This window comes from Myotis daubentonii, chromosome 3, assembly GCF_963259705.1.
Source record: "Myotis daubentonii chromosome 3, mMyoDau2.1, whole genome shotgun sequence".
Taxonomy (NCBI): domain Eukaryota; kingdom Metazoa; phylum Chordata; class Mammalia; order Chiroptera; family Vespertilionidae; genus Myotis; species Myotis daubentonii.
This window is the reverse complement of record NC_081842.1, coordinates 96390409-96418029: the sequence shown is the minus strand read 5'-3', so window position 1 is coordinate 96418029 and position 27621 is coordinate 96390409.

Here is a 27621-nt window from a genome sequence, read left to right as displayed (position 1 = left end):
GCATGGGAGAACATGTTTGCCAATATTATATCCAATAAGGGTTTAATCTCCATATTATAAGGAGCACATGCAACTTAACAAAAGGAAGACAAACAATCCAGTAAGAAAAATGGGCAAAAGACCTAAATAGACACTTTTCAAAAGAGGACATACAGGAGGCCGAGAGACATGAAAACATGCTCAAAGTCACTAAATATCCAAGAGATACAAATCAAAACAACAATGAGGTATTTCCTCACATCTGCCAGAATGTATATCATCAACAAAGCAACAAACAAGAAGTGCTGGCAAGGATGTGGAGAAAAAGGAACTCTCGTGCACTGCTGGTGGGAATGTAGACTGGTGCAGCCACTGTGGAAAACAGTATGGAGTTTCCTCAAAAAAAGTAAAACTGGAATTCCCATTTGACCCAGTGATCCCACTTCTGGGAATATGTCCCAAGAAACTAGAAACAACAATCAGAAAGGAAATATTCACCCGTTCATAGCAGCACAATTTACAATAGCTAAGATTTGGAAACAGCCTAAGTGCCCATCAACAGCTGAGTGGATTAAAAAACAATGGTACATCTACATAATGGAATACTACGCTGCTATAAAAAATGAAGGAACTTTTACCATTTGTAACAGCATGGATGAACCTGGAGAGCATTTTGATAAGTGAAATAAGCCAGTTGGAGAAAGATAAATATCAATGATCTCACTGATATGTGGGATATAAACAGTTCATCAACATAAACTGATGAACAAAAGTTGATCTAGAGATTAAGAAACATTGAATAGACAGTCCAACCTCAGGAGAAGACGGGGGGGGGGGAGGTAAGAGATTAACCAAAGGTCTTATATGCATGCATATTAGCATATCCAATGGACATGGACACTGGGGCAGTGGGGGCTTGTCCTGGAGGGAGGGAGTGATGGAGCAGGGAGATCAATCGGGGAAAAAGGAGACATATGTAATACTTATACAATAAAATAAATAAATAAATAATAAATGGAAGTTTGTTTAATTCTCATATTAATGTCTAAAGATACTTTGCAAGTTAAGCATCATGCATAGTTATTGAACTGCTATTTTGTTAAAAGCATCAACCTAAATACTGTGAGAGATATATTCATAAATTAGTACTTTCATGTAGCTCATCATTTAGTATAAAAATAAGGATATATGAGCAGGATTATAAAATAGTCATACCATTCTATAAGAGGAAAGACACTTTTGTGACAGCATGGAGGGACCTGGAAAGTATTGTGCTAAGTGAAATAAGCCAGTCAGAGAAAGACAAGTATCACATGATCTTACTCATATGCGGAAACTAATGAACAAAATAAACTAACAAACAAAATAGCAACAGGCTCATAGATAGAGAACAGACTTACAGCTGTCAGATGGGGGGGACTTGGGGGCTGGGTTAAAAGGTAAAGAGATCAAGCAAAAAAATTTTTTCAGCACTGACACTATGGTGATTATCACAGGGGAAGTGGTTTGGGGCAGTTAGAAGAGGGCAGAGGGGGTGTAAATGATAATGAAAGGAGACTTGACTTTAGGTGGTTAACACACAATACAATGTACCAATGATATATTATAGAATTGTACACCTGAAACCTATATAATTTTATTAACCAATAACATCCCAATAAATTCAATTTAAAAAGACAACTGAAAAAGATTTCCTAGGTGAATTGTTTTGAGATATGTTTTTAAAATAAACTTTTCTTGTCCTTGACAAAAGCTTATTATAACTTATTGGGCTACTTGAACTTTCTTCTAAGATTATGTTACTCTTATATAGCTGTGCTCCCACTCACGTTAGCCCTTAGCCCTTTTTGCTGTTGCCATAAATACTATTATATTTCATGCTGAAGATATAATCAACTAGGGGTTTAATTGTACCAATTAAAAGCTACAATCACATCTTGTAGAATCATTTTAAAAATCTAATAAAATTGTATGGTTTCAGAAGTTTTTATAGCCTTTTATTTGATTATACGTATTTTTGCACCATTTTCACAAAATCCACAAAAGGAGACAACCTTTCCTTTATCCCAATTATCTATTCTTACATATGAACAACTCTTTATTTTATTTCAAAATAACTATACAAATAGGAAGTCTAATCATAGTGTCTGATTAACTTTTTAACTGTTCTTTACATTTTTGCCCAGCTTTAACGGTTTGTCCGTACCACCGCACTCTCCTGAGGCAGCAGGGACGTAGCTGGGAGCTCAGTCAGCACTTTGGGCCGCTGTGCTTGCCACATTAAACCACGCTCCTATGTATTCCCATTGTCTCCCTACAACAAAGTGAGCTCCAGGAAATCTGCGTCTGAGTCCTCTACCTTTGACATTAAATAAAGGTTTTTTGAATGAATCAACCAAATGGAGCTTGTTTACAAGGAGGGGAATTTTCCCTGAATAGCTAGAGTACAAAGGAGGTTTAAGAAAAATCAAGGATAGCAAGGGAGCAATTTATACATTATCTTGAGAAAGGACATAGAAAAATACATATATTAGAGATTGTCCTGAGGTAGGAGAAAAAAGGTCAAACACATGAAAAAATCTAAGATACTAGTAAGAAAATCATTAAAATGGCTGGCTTGATTTAACTTTCTCTTTTAATTTTAATATTCCTGTTTGTTCAATATCCATGGTTGAGTAGAATATCATAAGTATCAAAGCAAAAGAGGAGTAATAAATATTAAAAAAAGTTTAAAAAAATAAAACTCATTTTAAAATGAATTTTGAAAAAAAATAAACTGCTTTGAATAAAACCTATGATGCCCTCTTGTGTGCATACATTTTAAAAAACACTCTAACACATGCTTTTCATATTTTCTAAGCATTAATTGTTAAAAATCCCATTAATAATTGCAACAAATAACAATGTATTTGATTTCAAAAGATCCAAAATACTAACATGCAGATATTTAATGAATTTTCTACTATAAATGCAAATCAGCCTAGCCTTTTGTGTTCATGGGTGAGAGAAGTAATTTCTGAATAAAATGCCAAAGCCTTAAGTTCTCTGTGAGCCTGTCTGCAACTCATCACAGGATTATGAATAAACATGATGGGGGAGTATGCAGATTTGCTAATAGAAAAGTCATGAATGTTTTAGCACCTGGAGGGTCAAATTATAATAAAGGGATAGCACCTGTCACTGGAGGCAAACTACAAGTCACCTTTGCAGTCCCTGGAGTAATGAAATCGCCAACAATTTAGCTTGTCTCTGGCAAGTCAATACTGCACAGACCTCCTTGTATATAAATCTCAGAGGGCCACATGTAGGACAGTCGCCTTATGTTACACTGTGCATTTTTATTTATTTATTTATTTATTTTGTTTTTTCTTTTTCTTTATTGTTGAAAGTTTTACAGATGTTCCCTTTGTTTGTTTGTTTGTTTCCCATTGACCCCCTCCACCCCAGTTAATCACTCCTCACCCATGCTCCTTGTCTCTGGATCTATTTTGTTCATCAGCTTATTTTGTTCATTAAATTCCACATATGAGTGAAATCATGTGATACTTATTATACTGTGCATTTAAAATAGCATTTTCCAAATATCTAATCAAAATTTTATTTTCAGAGAAGCTTAGCATGATTTCCTGTATGTTATTAAATTATGAAAGTAGATATCACATGGCTAGTTCTAATCATCATACTTGATCACCAATATGATAAGGCCTTTCTTTCCATTTGGTAAAATGTCATTCTGTGTAGTATGCATGCAGGTGTGATTTCTGCATTAATGCTTTTGTATAAAAAGTACTTCAATTGATTTATCTCCTGGCATACTTTTTCAGGAAAAATGCAGAGAACGCTATGCTGAATGCTCCGGAGAGCTGCGCAGCATGTTTCCTAGTTATGTTTATCTGTCTGAAGAAATGCAAGCTCTGGTCATGCTCACAGCCTGACTAAGGGATTGCTCACGCAGTCTCCTGTGTTTTCAACATCAAGCTGCCACTGCCCTGACCAGGCTTCTTACTGTAGGGACACATGGTAAGGAGTAGCTTCCTGTGATGGAGGCTGGTGCCTACTTGTCACTCTCTCATGGCACAGTTGTATGAAAGAGCATAATGCACAAAATAAAAGCTCAAGATACAAGAATGCAGAAGTAAGCAGAAGCCTAGGGGAGAAAAGAGAAGACACACAGAGCAGTAAAGCAAAGATACATGTAGCTTAGACATCTCAAGAAGGAGCACTGTAGCAAAGAGGGAAGTAGTTCCTTGTTGCAGTAGGGCAGCCGAGCTTCTAGAATATGACGTCCACTACTGTTCCTCTGCCCTCTGCTTCCCTCGGAGGCAATGCAGATAGTTCTCTCTCTCTCTCTCTCTCTCTCTCTCTCTCTCTCTCTCTCTCTCCTTTTTTTTACTGTCCTAATAAACTCACGGCAATAGAAGTTACCTTAGCAACTATCCATTCTTTACAGCATAAAGTGCCTAGTTAGAATACTTCACTATACTCCAGTGATTCCATTATTTGTGCATCATATATTTAATAGTGTCATTTCCAAAGACTGTCCATTTCAGCAAAGGGGGAAAAAGATAAAAGTGTAAAATATCAGGAAATTAGTTCTGTGAGAGCATACAATCAATGACTATTTCACAACATTGGGTACTGAGGAGATAAAGTTTTAAAACCTACAGAGCTGCTAAACGTACCGAATATGCGGAAAGTAAAGAATAGCAATCAGGAATTAATTTATATATTCTGAAACATTTTTAAAGCTCCTCTCATACCCAGGGTTTGTATTAACTACTAGAAATTGAAATACATGATATCTTACATTTAAAATTTTCTCACATTACTGGAATAAGATGTATATAGAAGTATACAAAATTTAAAAATTATTAGTTAACATAACAAAGGCATAACAGAAAATATATTGAGGTCAAATTTTAATAACAAAATTATAAATACAGTAGGATAAGAGGAATATAAGATTATACCTTTCAAATAACCTAAATATAGTCTGTCAAATAAATATATAATTGTATATGCAATAGATTAATGATTATATAAATATAAAGTATATACGTAAATAAGTTTGGAGACATGAGTGCTAGATATATACTCTCTCTCTCCCTCAAACACACATGGCTGGAAAGCTTAATTTCACTTGAATGAAAGAATAGTTACCTGGTTTCACCCAATAATTGTTAAGTTTTTTCATTTTTTTAAATTTTATTTCTGCCAAATCTACATAGACATGCAGCTTACTGCAATACGGACAAATAGGCAAAACTTTCTCTGGCTATTACCATACGAAGCTATACTGCGCTGACATTAAATAATGCCAATCTTCAAGTTAATTTGCTAAAAGGTAAGAATAAAGATCTAGAAGGAGGTTAACCAGAAGAAAAGAGCTGAGTAGTATTTCAAATTAACATTAACTTTTTTCTCATTTAACTGTAATTTTATGTGCAAGGCACTTCGTTAATGGTCAATTGCTAACACTTACTGAATGCTAAAAGTTTTCAGGTGCTGCCTACTTTTTATTTTATATAGTAATTTCCATTTATTTTAAATAGAATCTGGAACTTTTTCATACTAAGTTGAGAGATGCTGGTGATTTTCTTTTTAAATATTTCATTGGAAAAAAGAATAAAGCCTTGATTTAAAAACAACATACGTATGTGCATGTGTGTATGTATGTGTACACAACAGGAAAAAGGTTCACATTCAATTACTGTTTAGTAGAAAATTAAATATTCTGTTACTTAGAAATGATGGCGTAGTTGAAAATGTTTAGCCTCTATGGTCTTAAAACTGAACAAAGACATGCCTTGTCATGCATATTACCAATGTCAAGTCAGAGTGAGGAATGTAGTTATATACACCAACTATATCATTTTAAAAATGCTAGTTAGCGTAGGATTCCCCAAGTTTCTGGGCCATTATAAATTCCTAAGATTTATACTAAAATTTCTTATTTATGGGTTCTACTTTAGATGTACTGCACAGAAATATCTCAAGGTGGGATTTTGCTCCTATATTTGGAAAAATTTTCCCAGGTAAGTCTTAGGCTCTGATAAATTTAGAAGAAATATATAATGATTACTTGTATTGTTGTTTCTTTGGTCCCTAATGATTAGAAAGGTGTTGAAAGAGAAGGGAAATGAGCATTAAAACATCGCTTCTCAAATCTGTTGGCAAAAAAAAAACCACAACTCTGGTAAGTTTTTAAAATGAAGACTTGGGGACTTTGTTGAAAATGTATCTATTTAAAAAACTCTTTTAAAATCTTCCCAGATCAAATTTTTATTAGCATTGTCTGGGGAACTTCACTCTGAGGCTGTTTTGTTGAGAAGGAAAAAAAAAAACAAAAAAAAAAAAAACAAGCTATGATAAACAACTAATTAAATTTGCATTGCTTAAAATCCTAACAGTTTTAAATTTATTTTCACATATATTTTTACTACATGACTTCCTTTCATTGTGCTTTTAATTTGTTTTCTACTCTACACTGCAGTCAAAGTTATCTTCCTAAAATACTAAGCAGCTTAGCTCAATCCCTTCTTAATAAATTTGTAGGGGTCCTTAAAGCATACACAGAGAAGTCCAAAACATCTCTATTTTTTCTCATTAACCTAAGATTTCACCAAAGAATTATTAAATATCTATAGGTTGGAGGCTACATATTGACTACTAGACAAAAAAGACCAATCCCATATTTTCATGTTTTTGTTTTTTTATCTAGACGAGGCAAGAGATAGAAAATCAGATAGGCAATATCAATATTTATTGATAGAGAAATATATTTCATGATTCACTGGATAACGGTAACCAACCCAAATATAGACATAGCATCTGAAATCCATTGAACTCTAAGAAGTCCCTAAATGGGTAACATTGGGGGTACGTTAACCTATGAAATTGAATGCAAACATTTGTGCTTATCTACATGTTCAGAATTTTCTTAGAATGTCAATTAGTCTTATCAAATTGATCAGGGGATCACTGATTCCCCCAAATTTGAGAACTGTCTTATAGAAGATGTGTCTTACAAATTCAAAAGACTTCAGTCTCAGTCAGAGGATATATTAGTTTCTCATTGCTGCTGTAACAAATAGTCATAAAATTAGTGGATTAAAACTACACAAATTTATTCTCTTATATCTCTAGAGGCCAGACATCTGAATCTGAAATCTGTTTAACTGAGCAAAAGTCAAGGGCTCAGCTGGGCTGATTCCGTCTCAAGACTCCAGAGGGAATCTTTTTCCTTGCTTTTTCTAACCTATATTCCTTGGCCTGTGGCTCATTTTTTCATCTTCAAAGCCTGTCACATAGAACATTTACTTATGTTGTCACATCTCCTATGATACACTCTGATCTTCTGCTGTCTCATGAGGAGCCTTGTTATTATTACCTTAATAACTTGCTTGAATAATCCAAGATAATTCTCCCCATCTGACTAAACAGTGGTTATTGGTTATTTGGTATTTTAATATGTACTCTTTTTTAATTCAAATGTCATAGCCCACTTATTCAAATTATGGCATTATTCATGTGAAAGTCCATTTCCTATACCCCAAAAGAAGTGAAATTTTGACACTGCCTAATTATTTTTAAAGTTTATAATATGTATAAGCTTATAGAGAAAAAACTTACTATCATAATGATAATTTATGAAATTATTTTGACCAAACTATCTAAAACATCAAGACTTAAGAGAAGACAGTAAATAATTTTTCCTACAAAAGAGAGCTATTTAAAAAAAGTCAATATTTTGATATTATAATTTGATAATCATAAAAGTTGAGTCAAACTACTTTAAACTTATTTATATCAAGCATTTTTAAAATAGAAACCTTCTTCTTATATAACACCTGGTTTGAAATGTAAATGATAGGGAATTTTTCTTTTGGTTCACTTATTCAATGCCAGATTAGAGAGCTACATTTTCTCTCCAGTGTCTATATCATATTGAAATAGGAATTTTTAGGGGTGAAATAGGCAGGTTTAAGGAATTATTAAAAATTAAAAGGGTCCATAGAAAAAGCACAGGCTACAGAGCCGCAAAAAGTTACATTTCTATAAGACAAGGGAGTTAGGGGAAGCAGAAGTTACATTTCTATAAGATAAGGGAACTAGGAGTAATCAAAGGTCTATATTTACAAAAAAAAAAAAAGGAAGGCCTCACATGTCCCATGTAAAGTTTGACATTTGAGCTCAGGAGTTGCTATAGTGACCAAATCAAAGGGAATATTGACCAATCAGAAGGAATATCAAGGCACAAAAACTGCAGCCTTTATAAACGGGGAAAAAGAAACTCAGTGGGATGCTTTCCCTCTCCCCATGTGGGAGTCTGTACTTGTTCTTCAATAAATTTCCACTTTTGCTGTACTATCTTCTGTCCGTGGATTCATTCTTTGACTCTGATGGACAAAGAATCTGGGGAAGCAATCCTGCCCAGGGGATCACTAGGTGTTCTAGTCTAAAAACCCTGTATCAACATTGAAAAAGAATTCTTAATTTAAAAAAAATTACAAAAGTATTTGCTAGAACTTAAACCTAGTTCAGAAATATATATAGTTAAGCATCTTACAAGAGAAAAAGTAGTTTAGATATTAATTCTGAAATATCAATCACTTTGATAATATTTATCTTCTAATAATAAAAACTGATTTTTAACCGAAGGAAATTTTATTTATTTTTTCTGTGATTATCAATAGTTTTAATTTTTTAGCTATCATTACTTATAAGCATGTAAAAACTAATAAAGTATAAACTATTATTTTGATATTGCATTTGATGCTGTGGATACCAGAGTTGATTAAGCCATAATTCTATTACTTAGTAAAAAAATTATAATACAGTAATAGAAAATATTTAAAATGTTTAATATTTTTCATCCATCGTTCATCTATGCTAGGTGCTAGAAATACAAAAATGAGAATATGACATCTGCTCATAGAAAAGTTATATTCTAAGTAAGGAACTATTACTTGTGCTGAGAAGATGAATTTGAGTTTTATGAAAATTATGTTTTTATGTCCACTGAATAATTATTCTTTTAATAGATACACATTTATGATGAGTATAATGATCAGAACCTTAGAAAATATAGTTATTTTATATTAATTGAAATATGGAAGATACATAATATAGATTATACATACATATATGTAACATATACACGGTATTTATAAACATGAAAGGCATATACCTCTGGGAGATGTTTTGGTATGTTTTATAGATGAGACAGCATTTGAAGTGGGGCTTAGAGGATAAACTGTATTCTTACAAACCAAAGTAAATAAGAGAAATCTTCCAGAAAGAAGCAATAGATTAAACAAAGCTAATGAGGAGACAGAAGTGCTAGGCAGTCAAGGACAGGACCTTGGAGAGGGAGGAGAGTGGGGAAGTCCTAGAATAACAGGACCTTACAGACATGAACAGGATACAGCTTGCTGACCATGTCCTGAGAAAAATCACAGAGACAGACAAAATGGCCTAGAACTGAACCCACCTGAGGGGAGTCACTAAGACGAGGGGGAAGAAGGGGCATTAGGGAGACATGAGCTTTATAATGTATGGATGTTGCTAAGACAGGCAGCTTGAAGATAACCAATTACAAGGCAGTGAGGTATAACTAATCCCAAGGATGTTACTAAGGCAGAATTCTTTGAAAGAACCAATCATAAGCTAGCAAGCATGTATCTACCCCTAGACAAAGAATCTCTCTCTCTCTCTCTCTCTCTCTCTCTCTCTCTCTCACACACACACACACACACACACACACACACACACACACACACGCAAGCTCTGGGCTCCTATGGCAGGAGACGTGCTCCCCTGTGCCCATGTGGCTTATGGCCATGTGGGCCTCCACACATGGACTTTAATTAGCTTGGATGCTGAACTACATTGGCTGCAACATGGAACTGGGCTGCTTTTGGAGCCCCAGCTGCATCTGTCCCAGGACTGGCTTTTCTCAATAAACTTTTCTTCCACTAACCTTGGATTTTGTGAGACAACGAACTCGGAACTGGACACCACATTTTGGTTTCACTATGAGGGTGAGAAAAAAATAGGTCAAAGTTGGGGAAAGGTGACTGGTTCAACTTTGTTTATGTAGTCTCAGGATATATAGTGTTATGGCAGGAAAGAACTGATTAAATGTGGCTCCTGAAACACATTTGCACTTCACTCAATATGGAAGGACAATTCTTAAAGTTGTTTTGTGGGTTTTTTTTTTTTTCACAGAAATAAGATATAGAAAGGTTATTCCAACAGCATTTACTAAGATGGATTACAAGAATAAAACTAGAGATAGAGAAATAATTTTAAAATGGAAAAAAGAATGGAGAAGCATTGATAGATGGAAGAGAATTGTTCTGATAGAATCCCTTGAGTATAGTATCACATAATACTTAACACCATCCTGGAAGCATGTTGGCTGGCATTCAGGGCCTTGCTTTTTATTTATTCTCTGTGTGACCTTTACCTTTTATTTTTCTCATCTGAGACCAAGAATTATCTCATAGACTTTGAAGAATGAAATGAGATACTGTGTGAAAAGTTCTTAATATAATGTATTTTAAGGGGTAGTGGTAAATGTAGTAGATGAGTGTCTGATGACAGATTAATTGAATGGGAGAGGCAAAAGAAAGAATAAATTGAATGTGATTCAAGTTTTCATTCTGTGATTGAGCTCTTAACAGAAACAGAAAAACCTGGAAGAGAAAAAGGGTGATAAGATACAGAGCTAAACATGGAACTAAAAATCTACACCTATTCTTCAAACATTTTGCATTGTTAGTTCTTACCATATACTATCTTTATATAGACTTTGTAATCTTTTTTCTAATTAACTAAGTAATTTTATTCAAACACAGAATTGTTTTTATTACAACCTTTCAATTTTTTGTCCCATGATTCCTACCATAGAGAGCAGTTGGCTTGCTCTGTCCCCATAGGTTTACTTGTCATTCATTGCCTTCTGCTCTATTGATTAAATGACTTTTTTGTGAATTTGTATTCAATCCAACACCTCTCCTTCTAAAAGGTAGGACCTAGAAAAAAATGCAGTTTCTTGGGCCAAATAGATTGTGGCACAGCTGATGCTTTGTTCAAAATCTCTACTGATTGCAATAACCAGATCAATCGTGTCCCATCTGCATTGATTGGTAAGACTACTGACAATTTAAATCGAATCATTTTGAATTGTAAACCATTGTCAAAACCTCTATGATTAAAAGCAACTTTCTTTTACGTAGAGAAAAGAGTAAAACAAAAACAAATCAAGGAATGAAAAAGATAATATCTATGAACAAAAGAAAATAATATCACTACTTTATCAACATTATTATGACTCTTAAATACACTTTCATGCTAAGCCTATTACACTGGTCAGGGAATTTGAATATAATATGTTTAAAATAATAGTTCTGGAAACATGGGGCTAGATGATAATAATAATGAAAGGTATTTAGAAACATAGAGCTCCACAGAAAATATGCAGTGAAATATACAGAAATAAGACTTGTCAATTATGAAACCCAAAATGTTTAAAATTGTTGAAGGAAAAATCATAGTTGTGGTTGTCTTTTTTACTTACTAAATTAAACTCATATTCTACTTAAATACATGTCTTAATGTATGTCTTAATTCTAATGTACAGAAAATAATTTTTCTGTATAATGGCTAAAGTTCAAAACTAAATTTTCAGAAAACTTAGGTTGATATCTTAATTCTTTCCATTGTTTATTATGAGAAATAAGAATACATTTATCAGATATTTTAGGTTAAGTTTCATAGGTAAAAAGGATTTTGTGTGCAGAACTATAGTACATAATTTATTAATTTTTATTCAGAATGTGTTAACTTCTTATTTATCATTAAATAATAAAATATACCTCTGACAGCAGCAATGTGAGCTATACCTTAAGTGCTATTATTAACATTTTAAAAATAACTAGATATTTCATCACCAATAGAAATTATTTTCTTTGATTTTATTAACACATCTCTATTTATAACAGGAAAAAATCAAAATAGTAAATCTTTCACTTATTTTTCTAAATAAAGTATTTCCACAAATGTTTTGATTGAATAATCATCAACATTGTTAACATTGTAGAAAGAATGAATTAGCTATATAATTAAATTTTTTGAATGTTTCAGATGTTTGCATCAAAAATTATATATTTAATAATGACAGTCACTGAATCATTAATATTTTAAGTAAAGAAAAACCATAAATCCTATTACCATAATAATAATTGAGAAATATGACACACATTAGTCATAAGTGATTTTTAAATGTTGAAATACTCAATGTAACAAAAAATCAGTGGAAATGAGCAAAAGAAAATTTTAGTACACAATATTAAAAAATATTTAACTATTGATTCATACTTAACTTTGTATATATTTTGCTTCTCTATGTTCCCATAGAATTAAATTAAAAGATTAATTTCAAATTTAAAATATGTCTTAAATAAATTTTCAATTAAAGCCAATCTTTGTTGTTCTGTAGATGTCTGTAGTTATTTAATTCTTTAGAAATCAAAACGTTCTAGATTACATATATTATCTATAACACTTTTAATTTAAATGTTAAACTTTAAGGGAAAACCCTCTCCAACATATTTCCGATTATATATTATCTATGACTACCCCTAATGGTGAACTTATTTTCTTTATTGAAAAATCAACATGAAACAGAAGTATTAAAGGATGGCTTACTCATTATTGCTAAAACTGCTGAAGTGTGAAGGTTAAAACTTATATATTCATTTATTTTTCCATGAGATCTGTTGTAACCAAAGAATATTAAATACTCGTATCTTCTGATGAATATACATCACTCTCAAATCATATAAATAGATAAACATATTTTTTCATTAAATATTTATTAAAATAATATTCTCTGCACTCACCAATTAAAGCACAGTTTCATTACAAAAAGATAACAGCAAAATCCAAAACCCTCAGAGACTGAAATGATTCACATGATATAAGCCTTATGATTGACAGATCAATAGTATTCACTCCATTTCTTTATTAGATGAAAAAATATATATAACATTGACCAAAAGCAGTTATTTAAAGCTAAAATAAATGTGCAAATCCTTATCAAACTTCATATTAAATTCAAAATCTTGGTTTTAATAGTTTGTTGAAAAATAATTTTCACTTAAGGTTCTATTCTTCTCTTTTAAGTATGTCTTAAGAAAAGTCCAATAATATCCTTCACATCAAAAGTTATTTACATCTTCAAAATTCTCTCTGCCCTTCTCTCTCATACACATGCACGGACATACACACACAGCTTTATCTGTGCTCAGTAGATAAGTGTAATTTTTAAAATTAAAAAAGTCATTTATTTCAGTTATGTTAAATAATTACAAAGATTGTTATCAATAATTATACACAGAAGATAAATATTAATTGTGATAAACATAAGTAACTGGTTAAAAGTACATAGTTATACATATAGATACAAAATGATTGGCAGATAACTTGTAGATGATAGATTGAGAGAGATACAGATAGGAAGACAGATTATTCTACATCTATTTTCTCTAATTTTCTTTCATAACTGATTCCACTTCAAATATTTCTCAGTTCAATTTCTGCTTTTGGTGGGCAAAGTACATTTTCTAAGTAAACTGACAAACAGTACACAATAATGGAAAAATGTATGTAGGACTATTTCAGCTTTTCTTCATAGCAGGAAATGGGTGCCCTCTGCTGTCAAGTTGTAGATTATTTTAGATTTTATTTTTCTGTCATTTTTGAAAGTAGTAAACACTGTAAAAATGCATCCTTGTACCATGGAACATATATATGATACTCTGTGATAAATAAATAACAATATTTAATTTATAGAGGTGATACATTTTCCAAAATAAAGACTTGGTATTGATAAATGTGAGAGGAGTAAGCTGAGGAATTGTGTGCAGATTGTTAATTGTGCTTTATTTACACAATAGTAAGGAAAGATAATGCAACCCCAATGCTAAGTGAATGAAATAACAAAGAGCTGAGTTTTATTCAATGAGTATTAAATTAATTTTTAAAAGAATTTTTAATTTTCCACTGCAATGACCACCTTAGCAGTATATAGCACATAGATTATTTATTTTACTGAGTAGTTTATGAAAATAAAACAAAGGATTATTATCAAGCTAACTGATATTTATTTTTTCTATTTTGCCTAATCTTCTCCCCAACTGTACAAAGGGCTTTTACTAAAGCAATGCAAATGTTATACGATAATTTGCAAAGATATGAAAACTTTTTTTTTTCATAATTTCATTTTCAGAGGTTATAATTTATGCTCAGGTATTCTATTTGCTTCAAATTAGAAAATATAATAAGTCAGTAAAACATCATATTTACTGAAAAATTGCCAAAAATATTATTTAGACACACTTAAAACGATTTTTCCTTTGTAATGATAAATGTTTTTTCACATGCTCATGTATTAATTCACTACCAGTTCATTTTGCTCTGCCTATATCTTAAAATCCATTAGACCCAATATCCTGATTTGATACTGTGAAAATTTTATAAAATAATTATGGACTCTGAATTAAAGTATTTTGAGCAAGAATCAATTGGATAGCAGTGAAGATAATTTATTTATTTCAAAATAAGATAGAAGTGAGTGACCCAGCATAAGAAATAATGGTAAACTATTGGCAAAGAGATGTATGACTCAGATATCAAATAGTGGAATTTTTTTTAAATATGAAAAATAAATATAGTTAAATGTGTTCAATTATGCCAGTAAAACAAAAAAAAATTGTCTTTGTTATAGATTTTATAATTTCCCCAAATTTTGATTATTATAATTTATTTTACTAGCTTCTCTGTGTTGAGAAGATAACATTCATATTATTTGATGTGATCACACCGATAAAAAAATTTGAAATATTGCAGCAATAACCAAAATTTGGCATGGAGATAAAAAGTGAGCAGATGCTGTTAGAAAAATGCTACCAAAAGACATGCTTAACACAAAGTTGCCATAATTCTTCAATTTGATTTAAAAAAAAAAGAGCAAGAGCTGCAAAGCATCTATACTAATAAAAGGGTAATATGCTAATTAGACCAGATAGACCAGATGTCTTCCAGATATCCTTCCGAACAAAGCCACGGGGGCCAAGGCAGAGGTGGCTAGGGGCGATCAGGTCAGCAGGCAGGCAGGCAGAGTGGTTAGGGGTGATCAGGTAGGCAGGCAGGTGAGCTGTTAGGAGCCAGTGGTCCCAGATTGCGAGAGAGATGTCTGACTGCCAGTTTAGGCCTAATCCCTGTGTGATTGGGCCTAAACCGGCAGTCGGACATCCCCTGAGGGGTCCTGGCTTAGAGAGGGTACAGGCTGGGCTGAGGGACCCCCCCCCCCATGCACGAATTTCCTGCACAGGGCCTCTAGTCCTAACTAATAAAAGAGTAATATGCAAATTAACCATCACTTTACGATAAAGATGACGGAGCCCACAGCCAATAAGATGGGAATATGCAAATTGATGCAACAAAGATGGCGGTCCGGCCAGAGCCATGGAGCCAGCCAGAGAGTGGGCGGGAAGGCTTGGTGTCCTGGGAGCAACCCAGGAATGGGGCTAGGGGCAATCAGGCCAGGAGGGGAGGGCAGTTGGGGGTGATCGGCTGGTGGTGGGGAAAGTTGGGGGCAAGCAGGCTGGCAGGAGGTGCCAGTTGGGGGCAAGCAGGACAGCAGGGGGGGCAGTTTGGGGTGAGCAGGCCAGCAGGGGGGTGTCAGTTGGGCCAAGCAGGCTGACAAGGGGGGGGCAATAGGGGGCAAGCAGGCCGGCAGTGGGGGGAAGTTGGGTGTGATAAGGCCAGTGGGAGAGGCAGTTTGGGGCAAGCATGCAGGCAGGGGGGTTAGTTGGGGATGAGCAGGCCGGTTGGGGGTGGCAGTTGGGGCTGAGCAGGCTGGCGAGGCAGGCAGTAGGGGGCGAGCAGGCTAGCAGGAGGGCAGTAGCGGCATGCATGTTGGCAGCAGGGGCAGTTGGGGGTGATCAGGCCAGCAAGGGGGTGCAGTTTGGGGTGAGCAGGCCAGCAGGGGGGCATTTTGGGGCAAGGATGCCAGCCGGGGGGAGCAGTTGGGGCCAAGCAGGCTGGTGGGGGGGGAAGTTGGGGGCGATCAGGCTGGTGGGGAGGCAGTTGGGGGCAATCAGACCATTAAGGGGGGGCAGTTGGGGTGAGAAGGTTGGTGGGGGGGCAGTTGTGGGTGACCAGGCTGGCAGGCAGAGTGGTTAGGGGCAATCAGGTAGGCAGGCAGGTGAGCGGTTAGGAGCCAGTGGTCCCAGATTGTGAGAGGGATTGGGCTTAAACCGGCAGTCAGACATCCCCTGAGGGGTCCCAGATTGGAGAGGGTGCAGGCCGGGCTGAGGGACACCGCCCCCGTGCACGAATTTTGTGCACCAGGCCACTAGTGATAAAATAAAAGACAATAAAAGGAGGTACTATCCTTGTAATCTAGATAAAAGAATGAAGCAGTGTCTTTGGGAAGCAGAGAGCCTCTCTAATCCTATATAATAAAAGGCTAATATGCAAATCGACCAAATGGCGGGACAATTAGTTGCTATGACATGAACTGACCACCAGGGGGCAGATGCTCACCGCAGGAGCTGCCCCCTGGTGGTCAGTGCACTCCCACAGGGGGAGTGCCACTCAGCCAGAAGCCGGGCTCACAGCTGATGAGTGCAGCGGCAGTGGCAGGAGCCTCTCTCACATCCACGGAAGCGCTAAGCCATCAGTCTGACATCCCCCAAAGGTTCCTGGACTGTGAGAGGGATGGTGGAGGAGGTGAATGGGGGCACCAGACCAAGGCAGGGTGCCGGTCACTGTCATCAGGGCAAGACCCTGCTGACTGCTTAGAAAAAATAGCCCAATGTATTATTGCAGTACAGGATCAGATTGACTCACTGGCAGCCATTACTCTCCAGAATCGAAGAGGACTAGACCTTCTTACAGCTCACCATGGTCCTGCCCAGCAATTGCTGCTGATGCTGGTCCCACTAGCACCTGCTGCCAAGTGCTGGAGCTGCCACTTGCACCCACTGCCGGCACCGGCCCCGCTCGCACCTGCTGCTGGCGCCTGGCGCCAGTCCCAATAGCTCGATGCCATCAGTGGCTGCTAGCGGCAGCTGCTGGCCCTGATACCCCCTGAGGGTTTCTCCACCTCCCCCTGCTCCTGAGGGGCAATTGGGGCAGCGGCTGACACTCGCACCCGCTTACAGAGCCGGCCCTGCTCACACCTGCTGTTGGCACTGGCCCCAATATCTCCATACCATCAGTGGGTAGGAGCAGTGTTGGCAGGATCGGGGCTGCCAGCAGGAGTGTGGCTGCCGACAGGGGACAGGGGGCTGCTGCAGGATGGGCCAGGCAGGGGTGCAGAGGATGGGCTGAGACCCATCCCTGTGCCCACCACAGCCTCATGGCCCACAGTTTCTTTCAAGGTACACAAATTTGTGCACTGGACCCCTAGTGGTATGTAAATTCAGAATGAAAACAAAGGACCTTTTGAGTGACTGTTAATATAAACTGTCTCAATACAACAGCTCAGTACAGTGGTTAGTATGACTGGATAGGGTCCCTTCCAAATTGGCTTAAAGGGCTCTTTTTTCCAGTCTTTTACCCAAACCTCGTCTCCAGTTTTATAAGGATGTACAACTGTTCCTAGAGAGATGGGTAGTTGGTCAGTAACCTATCTGGGACCTCAAAGACAGTTTTTCCAAGTCCTTGTAGTTGTTTCTGGATTTCTGTTTCCTATGTCCCCCAAATCTCCCTTTGGCCAAATAAAGGGAGGGGGTTTGCCATATAGAATTTAAAAGAGAGAGAAACCTACCCTGGCCCTCAGGGCACAGCATACCCACAGGAGTATAAGAGGCAAGATATCTGTCCAGGGTCGGCTTGTCTCTTGGCATAGCTTAGCTATGCCTTGCTTGAGAGTCTGGTTCATGCGCTCCACTTTCCCTGAACTCTGAGGCCTGTAAGCTGTATGTAGATTCCATTTAATTCCTAAAATCTTGGCTACCTGTTGTACTATTTCTGCTACAAAGGCTGGGCCATTATCAGACCCTATGGTCAGAGGCATTCCATAATGCAGAATTATGTCCTTTAATAATGCCTTTGTGACTTCCCTTGCCTTTTCCATGCAAGTGGGAAATGCATCAACCTATCCTGAAAAGTTGCAAATAAATATTAGTAGGTATTTATTTCCTCTGCTAGGCCCTACTTCTGTAAAGTCTATTTCTAAGTCCTCAAAGGGATCTTTCCCACAGCGCCGAACTCCTATCGGTCCTACAGGACCCTGTTTGGCGTTGTTCTGAGCACAGAGGAGGTGACACTGAGAGACTGAGGCACACAAGGAAGGAATACAGGCAATCAGGTAGTATCTGCCTAACAAAGCTTCTAGGGCAGTCTTTCCTAAATGAGTAAGTTCATGCTGCTGGAGGACTATCTTCTGGCTAACTGTTCTGGGACATAGTCCCTATGATCTGGGAGTAACCACCAGCCTTCCTTTGTTCTCTTGCCCCCTTCTTGCTGAGCCCATTCCTCTTCCAGAGGAGTGTATTTTGGAAGTTCAGGTAATTCGGGATGATCCATGCTGGAGCTGCTTGCTCTTTAGCAGCCTGCTCGGCTGTGGCGTCAGTATGTTGCTTTCCTTCTTTCTGGTGACCTTTCCCTTTCTGGTGACCTTTACAATGGATGATGGCTATTTCCTTGGGCTCCCAAACTGCTTCTAGTAACTTTAAAATCTCATTTTGATTTTTGATTCCTTTTCCTCTGGCCATCAGGAGCCCCCTTTCCTTGTATATAGCCCCATGAATATTCAGGGTAGCAAAGGCATAGCACAAGTCAGTGTAGATGTTGGCACACTTATCCTTACTGAGTTCTCAGGCAGGACCTGTGCCTCAATTGTCTCAAAGTTTGATACCACTGCTTATCCGGCTCATCTTTTTCCTTTACCTAAGAAGCTGCTGCTATCTATGAACAATACCAACTCTGGATTTTGTAGGGGCTTATCCATTAGATCTGGCCGACTGGAATAAACCTCCTCTAGGACTTCCAGGCAATCATGCTCAGGGGCCCCCTCAGCAATGGGTAAAAAGGTGGCAGGATTAAGAGTTCTTACTGCTTCTTGTTGTACCCTTGGGTTTTCACATAAGAGCCCTTGGTATTGGGTCATCTGAGCATGAGTTAGCCAGTGCTGCCTCCTAGCTTCCATTAGGGTAATAACAGAATGAGGTACTTTTACACTTAAATTTTGTCCTAGGGTAAGCTTATCTGCTTCTTTGACTAATAATGCCATGGCTGCAAGGGCCCTGAGCCATGGGGGCCACCCGGAGACAACTGGGTTAATCTGCTTGGAGAGATAGGCTACTGGTCTTGCCAAGGTCCAAACTCCTGGGTTAGAACTCCTAGGGCTACCCCGCTGTTCTCATGCACAAAGAGGTTAAAGTCCCACATCACATCTGGTAGCCCTAGTGCTGGGGCCTCCGTGAGCTTTTCCTTTATGGTGATGAAGGCTTTCTCCTGCTCAGGACCCCAGTCAATGGTTGCCTTCTCTTCCCCTTTCAAAGCTTCATTGAGAGGCTTGGCCAGGTCTGAAAACCCTGGGATCCAAATTCGACAGAACCCTGCTGCTCCCAGGAATTCCCAAATCTGCCACTGGGTGCTAGGGACTGGGATGGCACATACTGTCTGCTTTCTTTCAGTCCCTAGCCTTCGTTTCCCTTGGGTGATTCAGAAGCCTAGATACTTGACTTCTTTCTGACAAATCTGTGCCTTTTTCTTGGACACTCTGTAACCTGTTCAGTTAACTGTCTCAGGAGGGCTCACGTCCCCTCCCAGCACTGAGCTCCTGTGGAACTGGCTAGTAGGAGGTCATCTACATGTTGAACTAGAACGCACCCTAAGTCCTGTCCTGGGAACTTAGATCAGATGCTAGGGCTCCACTAAAGAGAGTAGGGGAGTTGTTGAATCCTTGTGGCAGTCTGGTCCAGGTGAACTGTTCCTTGGCCTCTGTAGTTGGGTTTTCCCACTCAAAAGTGAAAAGAGGCTGACTGAAGGGGGCAAACTGGAGGAAGAAAAAGGCATCTTTCAGATTTAGACATGTAAACCATTCCACCTCTGATGGAATGAGTCCTAGAAGCGTGTAGGGGTTTGGCAGCGCCGAATGCAAGGTTATAACAGCCTCATTAACAGCCCGCAGGTCCTGCATCAGGTGGTAGTCATTAGTCCCAGGCTTTTTGACAGGCAAGAGGGGAGTGTTCTAAGGTGACTGGCATCTTTTAAGGAGTCCCCACCGAAGCAGCTGGTCTAAGTGGACCTGTATTCCTGGGCTGTCTGGGGCCTGAACCTCTAAAAGCCGCTGCTATTACATTGGCCCTTCTTTGTATTTTCTTTCTCTTCCTCCTTTTTTATGGGCCCTGTCTCGGTTGATGAAAACCTTATTTGCTAGCTCTAGCAACTCAGTAGCATTTTTTTCTGCAAACCCTTCCAGCTTCTGTAATTTTCTCCTGATTTCAGGCTGGGCTTGGCCTGAAAAAGTGGCATTGCCATGGTTTGAGTGTCCAGGGCCTCAAGGTTAAAGGGGGTGTAGATCGGTATGCCTCACACAGTCTCTCATAGAAAGCTGCTGGACTTTCATTGGGCTTCTGGAAAATCTCGGAAATTTTAGCCATGTTGGTGAGCTTCTTGGCTCTGGCCCTGACCCCCTGGAGGGAAGCCAGCCGATATCTTTCTAACCTGGTCTTCCAGTCTTCTGAGTTCAGGGACCAATCAGGTTCCTCATCTGGGAGGACCTCCCTTGCCCATCTGTCTGTATCTAATGTCCCTGCTGGGGCCTGGGTCTGGAGCCACTTCTGAGCCTCTGTCATTACTCTCATGCGCTCCTCAGTGTTAAAGAGTGTGAAAAGGATCCACTTGCAGTCCACCCAGGTGGGCTTCTGGGTCTGGAAAATCATTTCTAGGAGATCTACCATGGCCTGAGGTTTTTCAGAATAAGCTGGGGTGTGTTGCTTCCAATTCAGAATGTCACTTGTGGTAAAGGGCTGATAATAATAGACCGGCCTTCCTTCCTGTAAGGTCCCATCTTCGCCAAGCACTTGGGCACCCAAATCTCCCTAAGAGGCATCTGACATGCCGGTTGTGGTTTGGGCCCTTGGTTGGTTGAACACAAGCACCACCCAACTGTCTCTGGAGAGCCTGGTTAAGGAGAGATGAAAGAGGGCAGTGTTTCCAGACTTTCCGGACCTTCCAGGCTAACAGGGGGAGCACTTGGTGCTGCTTGTGGCACATATGGAGGTGGTAAAACTGGCTGGACTTCCTAGGGTGGGGGAGAGTCCTGTAGAATAGGGGGCTGAGCTTCCTCCTGAGGGACCTGCTTCTTTTCTCCTGCCTGCTTTCCTTTGCCTGCTCCTGCCCTGCCTGCTTTTTTTTTTTTCCCTGCCTCTTTATTCCTGCTACTAAAACCTTACTCTTTCCCTTCTTACACACGCAGAACCGGACCCAAGGCAGCAAGGTTTGAGCAATTTCTACATTCCAGACTGCCCTGACCAGTGTTTCATCTAAAGAGCCTTCTGATGGCCAGTCAACCCTAAAGGCTGGCCATTCCAATTTCCTCAGTGTTTCAGGATTCATTTTAATGCCATAATCCTCATTGAAACCCTTTTTAACATTTTTCAACATGCAATTGAGAACAGTGGGTTTACTCTGACCTGACCCCATGATGATTGGTGGCATGAGACAGACAAGGGAGGGGATGACCTGTTTTCACAGATCCTCACTCAGATGCACACCTGGCCGCATCTCTTGGGAGCTTAGATTCGTCTTAGCTAAGGTGCACCCATATAAACTCCGGGCCTGGTCACCTCTGAGTGGGGGTGAGTCACCGTTATGCTATGTGATGAATAGCAGAACCACAGGTTAGGGCCCACTCGGATTCTGTAACCAAAGTCATGGAGCCACCCAAAGGAGAAGAGAGAGCAGGCCCTTTCCTTCCACTCACACACTTTCACCAGACATTTACTCAGAGTTTAAACAATCCACCCGATTCCTGACTAATTGCCTGAGGGAGTCGTATGACTTCCGGGGAGGTGATCAGGCTCCCCCTTTCACTCACTTGGAGTGGGCCTGCCTGACTGGGGCCCCTACCTTACCAATTCTGTCATCAGGTCCAGAAGTGTCTGTCCACTCTCTCCAGATTCTGGCCAGGTCCTGGGCTGAGGTCCAGAAGCCGAGTCCTCTGGTTCAATTCTGCTAAGATCAGCAGCCTGTGCTCCTCCTGGAGGCCTGTCCGGTGCCCCCGGGCCCCAAACCTGGTCCACTCACCGGAGGCCAAAATGCCAGTGTGGTTGGTTCCTGGGCAGGGGACCGATAGTGTTGCAGAAGACCGGAGAAGAACCAAGCGACACTTAGAGAAATGGAGTTCCACTTTATTATTATTACACCGGCGGGCTCAGAGAAAAAGTTTTTCAAATTCTGAACAAAGCAACAAGCAGGAGTTTTCTTTTTATTAAAGAGCCAGTCCTATGAGTGGTTAGTAGTTATCTCGCTGGAAGCCTGTGGCCTTGAAAATAACACAGTTCTATTCAGTTAAACAATACATCTGGCATGAGCATGGGAGTATCTAGTCTCTGGCCTACAAAGTCAGATAGCTAAGTTTATCTTCCTTATTATTCAAGCAGGCTAGAAAGCAAAGTTATTTTTTTCAGAATAAGGGGCGGTCTGAAAAATAGCAGAGTTGACTTTACAGAATAAGGACCTATCTAAATAGCAGAGAATTTCAAACAGTAGTTTTACAAAATAGGGGTTAGCCTTCTCACCCCCATGGGAGGATGAGGTATTGTAGAAAGCTTTATTTCTGTGGAATCAAACCCTCGAGTTTCCAAAGGCTCCTTTCCTGCCATCCTCCAAGGAAGATGTCCCATTTTGCTTTCTTCGGGGCTAAGGTCAAAGTCGGTGTCCAGAGCTGTGTTCCACGTTGGAGCACAGGTCCTGTCCAGAATCAGGCTGGTTTAGTTTGTGTTCCCCACTGCAGTCCACTAGTCCATTGCATGTGGGGCCTACAGGGCCACTTGGCTGTGGAGGGAACACGAGCAGAAGCAAAGCCAAAGGAACCAGAAAGCCAAGAGAGCCATGACTGAGTTCATTTGTCTGGCAGATTATGTATTTCCAAATTTTTGTGGGCTTGCCATGGCCCTGCCCCCTCTAACAAATGATCTTTGTTCCCAGTTTTAACTGACAGGCTCCTTCCCTGTGTTACCCTGACTTTACTGCATTTCCCCCTTTGTCCAGTCCCTTTTCCCAATGGTCTGCAGGGAATGGGCCAATAGTTCCCTGGGAGTGTGAAATTGCAGCTTCCTAATGAAGCTGCCCAAATGACCATACTTATAAGGTCTGGCCTTCCCCTCTGCCCCTTCCTATTAGTAATAATTAGCTCAGCACCTTCACTCTGGAGGAGATTCAATACTTAATTCAAGTCTCCCATCAGTGTTTCTTCTGACCATGCCAAGTGTAAAAAGATTACTCTGTCAGAAAACATTACTTCTAAATTCTCATATTATAAATCTGCACTGTTCAAAAACTTGGATGTTGAGGAGTAGAAAATCATCTTCTCTCCATTCCATCACAACTTGTACCCCATGATCTGTGGCATTATGGTTTGAACCCCCAAATCTCATAGTCCTTTATAAATGCATAACTTTTTTCAAGTCCTAACAAAAATGTTCAAACACATTAGATCTTCAAACACTTATTCATTCATTCTATAATGAAAATATTATCTATAATGTTTCTAAGTCTCTGATATACCCTGGTTAAACAATGATAAATGAAACATATTAACAACACTATTGTTATAGAACTAGCCTTCTACAGGTAAAAACTGATGTTAAATAATGGTTCTTAAATTAAAGGGTTTATTCCCTCAATCCATTGAAAAAATACTGTAACTCATTTCATTCAACACACACTTATCTAGAGATGTGAATAAAACAGAGATGTGAATAAAACAAAATGTCCCTTCCTTGTGAATTTAAGTGTTAGAGAAAAAAGACAATAAAAATTTAACAAATAACATATAACAATCTACAATGCAACAAATTCGATTGAAAAATTAAATATGGAAAAAAAAGGAAATATAATTGGATGGAGTTACTAAATTAATTTGAATAGAGGATAATATTTTTTAAAGTGCTATAAATGAAAAAAAAAGTGCATTTTGACAGAAAAGAGTATGACAAAGGGGAATTTACTCAAGGGATAGAAAACAGTCTAATATATATTCAGGCTCTGAATATCTTCTTACCATTTATTTTATCTCTGTGACTATATTTCTTAAAATATATATAGAAGTTCAATAACTTTTAATACTGATAACCGGAACAGTGAGCCGAGGTATTTTTCCCAAGGTTGTGTCTTGTGACATGGAAGAATGAGCTCCAAGGACCAGAGGATTTAAGCAAAAGTGTGGAAAATGTATTACAAGCAGATTCAGACTCCCTGTAAGAGGAGAGGGACCCAATAATGGGCTGCCTGTTAAAGCCTTGTAGTCCAGGGGTATATGTTTGCTACAAGCCTGCTCTGTGTCTACCTGTATCATCACCTGATTGATTCCCACATTGTTCTTGCCCAGCAACAGACCTGAACTTTCCCTGTTTCTATGTGCTCTTTCTGTGTCCCTGTGCTTAAATTTCTGTATTTCTTTCTTTCTTTCTTTCTTTTTTTTTTTTTTTTTTTTTACAGGTTGACATTTCCCCATTTATTCTCTTAAAGAAATGTAATACCAAAATAGTTAAAGCTGAAATGGTCTTTGTCTTTACCCAGGTTACAGTAAATGAATAGGGGTTAAAGCCATATAATTATACTTAAGTCTCTTTCCATATCTCTTATTATTTTTTAATTAAATCTTTATTGTTCAGATTATTACATTTGTTCCTCTTTTTCCCCCCCATAACTCCCCTCCTCCCAGTTCCCGCCCCACCCTCCGCCCTCACTCCCCACCCACTGTCCTCATCCATAGGTGCACGATATTTGTCCAGTCTCTTCCTGCATCTTCCACACCCCTTTCCCCCCCAAGAATAGTCAGTCCATTCCTTTTCTATGTCCCTGATTCTATTATGATCACCAGATTATTTATTCACTTGATTCTTAGATTCACTTGTTGATAGATGCATGTTTGTTGTTCATAATTTGTATCTTTACCTTTTTCTTCTTCTTCCTCTTCTTAAAGGATACCTTTCAGCATTTCATATAATACTGGTTTGGTGGTGATGAACTCCTTTAGCTTTTCCTTATCTGTGAAGCTCTTTATCTGACCTTCAGTTCTGAATGATAGCTTTGCTGGAAAAAGTAATCTTGGTTGTAGGTTCTTGGTATTCATCACTTTGAATATTTCTTGCCATTCCCTTTTGGCCTGCAAAGTTTCTGTTGAGAAATCAGCTGACAGTCATATGGGTATTCCCTTGTAGGTAACTGAGTTTCTTTCTCTTGCTGCTTTTAAGATTCTCTCTTTGTCTTTTGCTCTTGGCATTTTAATTATGATGTGTCTTGATGTGGTCCTCTTTGGATTCCTTTGGTTTGGGGTTCTCTGCGCTTCCTGGACCTGTAAGTCTATTTCTTTCACCAGGTAGGGGAAGTTTTCTGTCATTATTTCTTCAAATAGGTTTTCAATGTCTTGCTCCCTCTCATCTTCTGGCACCCCTATAATTCTGATGTTGGTACGCTTGAAGCTGTCCCAGAGGCTCCTTACACTATCTTCGTATTTTCGGATTCTTTTTTCATTTTGTTTTTCGTGTTGGGTGTTTTTTGCTTCTTCGCATTTCAAATCTTTGCCTTGATTCTTGCGCTCCTCTGGTCTGCTGTTGGGAGTCTGTATAGTATTCATTATTTCAGTCCGTGTATGCTTAATTTCTAGTTGGTTCTTTATCATAACATCGAAGGTCTCATTAGATTTCTTGAGGATCTCACTACATTTATCGGCGGCTTCTAGACAGTTCTTAAGAGACCTTAAAAGTGTGGTTCTGAACTCAATATCCTCCATTGACAGTTTTGTCCTGTTTCTTTGTCTCCGCATTTCTTATGCCTGTTTGGTGCACCCCCTAGTGGTCTTTGTGCGCAGTCTTGTTGTAGTTAAGCCTTGATTGTTGTCGGCAATACCGGGGGTGATTTGACCTCCAGGCTAACTGGCTATGAGAGTCCTCTCAACTTTCTGTATTTCTATGTGTCAGTGCACCTTATTGTTGCAGGCCCTCCCTTGGTTTCCCATGCCTCCCACTTTGAGTCCAGAAGCATTTTATTATTTCTGCTTGGTTGGATCCTGTGGTTAAGCTGCTCAAACTGCCATGTCTGCCCCTGCCTATGTTCCACCTGCCTTTGTTTCCACTGGACCCCTGCCTATCTGCCTGCATTTCAAGTTTACCCTCTCAATATCACGGAGAAATATATGGACTGAACAAATTGAGTGGACATTTGAGTGCAGCAATATTAGCTAGGTAATATAGGTTATATACTCCCATTTCCTCAGTAAAGATTTCTTGAGCTAGTTCTAACCTGTTATAGAATACACCAAGACACTTCTACTAGTCTCAGAACTCTACCCTCCCACATATCTAGCTATAGCTTGACAGTCAGACTTTGATTAGAGCCCTTTTTAAGCTACCCTATTTTTCATCCAGAGCTTTTTATCTGAACTCAATTTCTAACTGCACTTAGGCTTTGCACTTTGGTTTCTCTAATGAAACAGTGGGCCTATCCTTAACAAAAATTGGTTCTTAATAATTAATGAGGTTGTCCATTTGATAATAAATCTGAAAGGACTTGAATCCTGTGATAATAAAATGTTCAGTTTTATCTACATTGGTTGAAGAAGCAAACCCACCTTTCCTCTCATTTATTAATTCGCATTTAATTTACATTATCTCCTACTCCTAACTGGCTTGAGGGTAGAATTTATATTCACCAAATTCCAAGACATAGAGTCCCTGACTATCTAAGAAGATCTGTGCTCCAACTGCATTTTATATAAAATGCTATATGATTCTTCATTATAATACATCATTAGGTTCCAATTCTAAAAGCAAGAATAATTATGTCTGAAAAATAGGTGAAGGTAATGAGGAGGAAACTGGTCTTGCAGAACTTGTTATCTAAATGCAGAGGCCATGGAACTGTGCACAATGCAATGCCCTGGGGGGGGGGGGGAAGGTTGTTATGCTGGTGCCAGGACAGACCATGGGATGTGACCTGACGCCTGGGGGCCTTCCTGCAGGGCCATGAAGGGGGCAGGGGGCATATCTGTAAGACAAAGACCCCAGCGGGATATATATATAGACAGACTCTCTGCATATTTCTTCACTCTGATTTGGAAATTATTCCCGGAGTCCACTAGTGTTAATAAATGGGGCCCCTCCCTTTCTGTAGGAAGTGTGCTTGGTATTTCTTTGGTCTTCTGCAACATATGGTCCCCTGACCGAGAAGCTAACCGCATTTTGGCTTTGTTTAGCCTCTGGTGAGTGGACAGGGTTTGGGGCCCAGGGGTGCGGGATAGGCCTCTGGGAGGTGTGCACTGCTGATTTTAGCATAATTGAACCGGGGGGAACTCCAGGTGCTCCCGGACCTCAGCCCAGGACCCGGCCA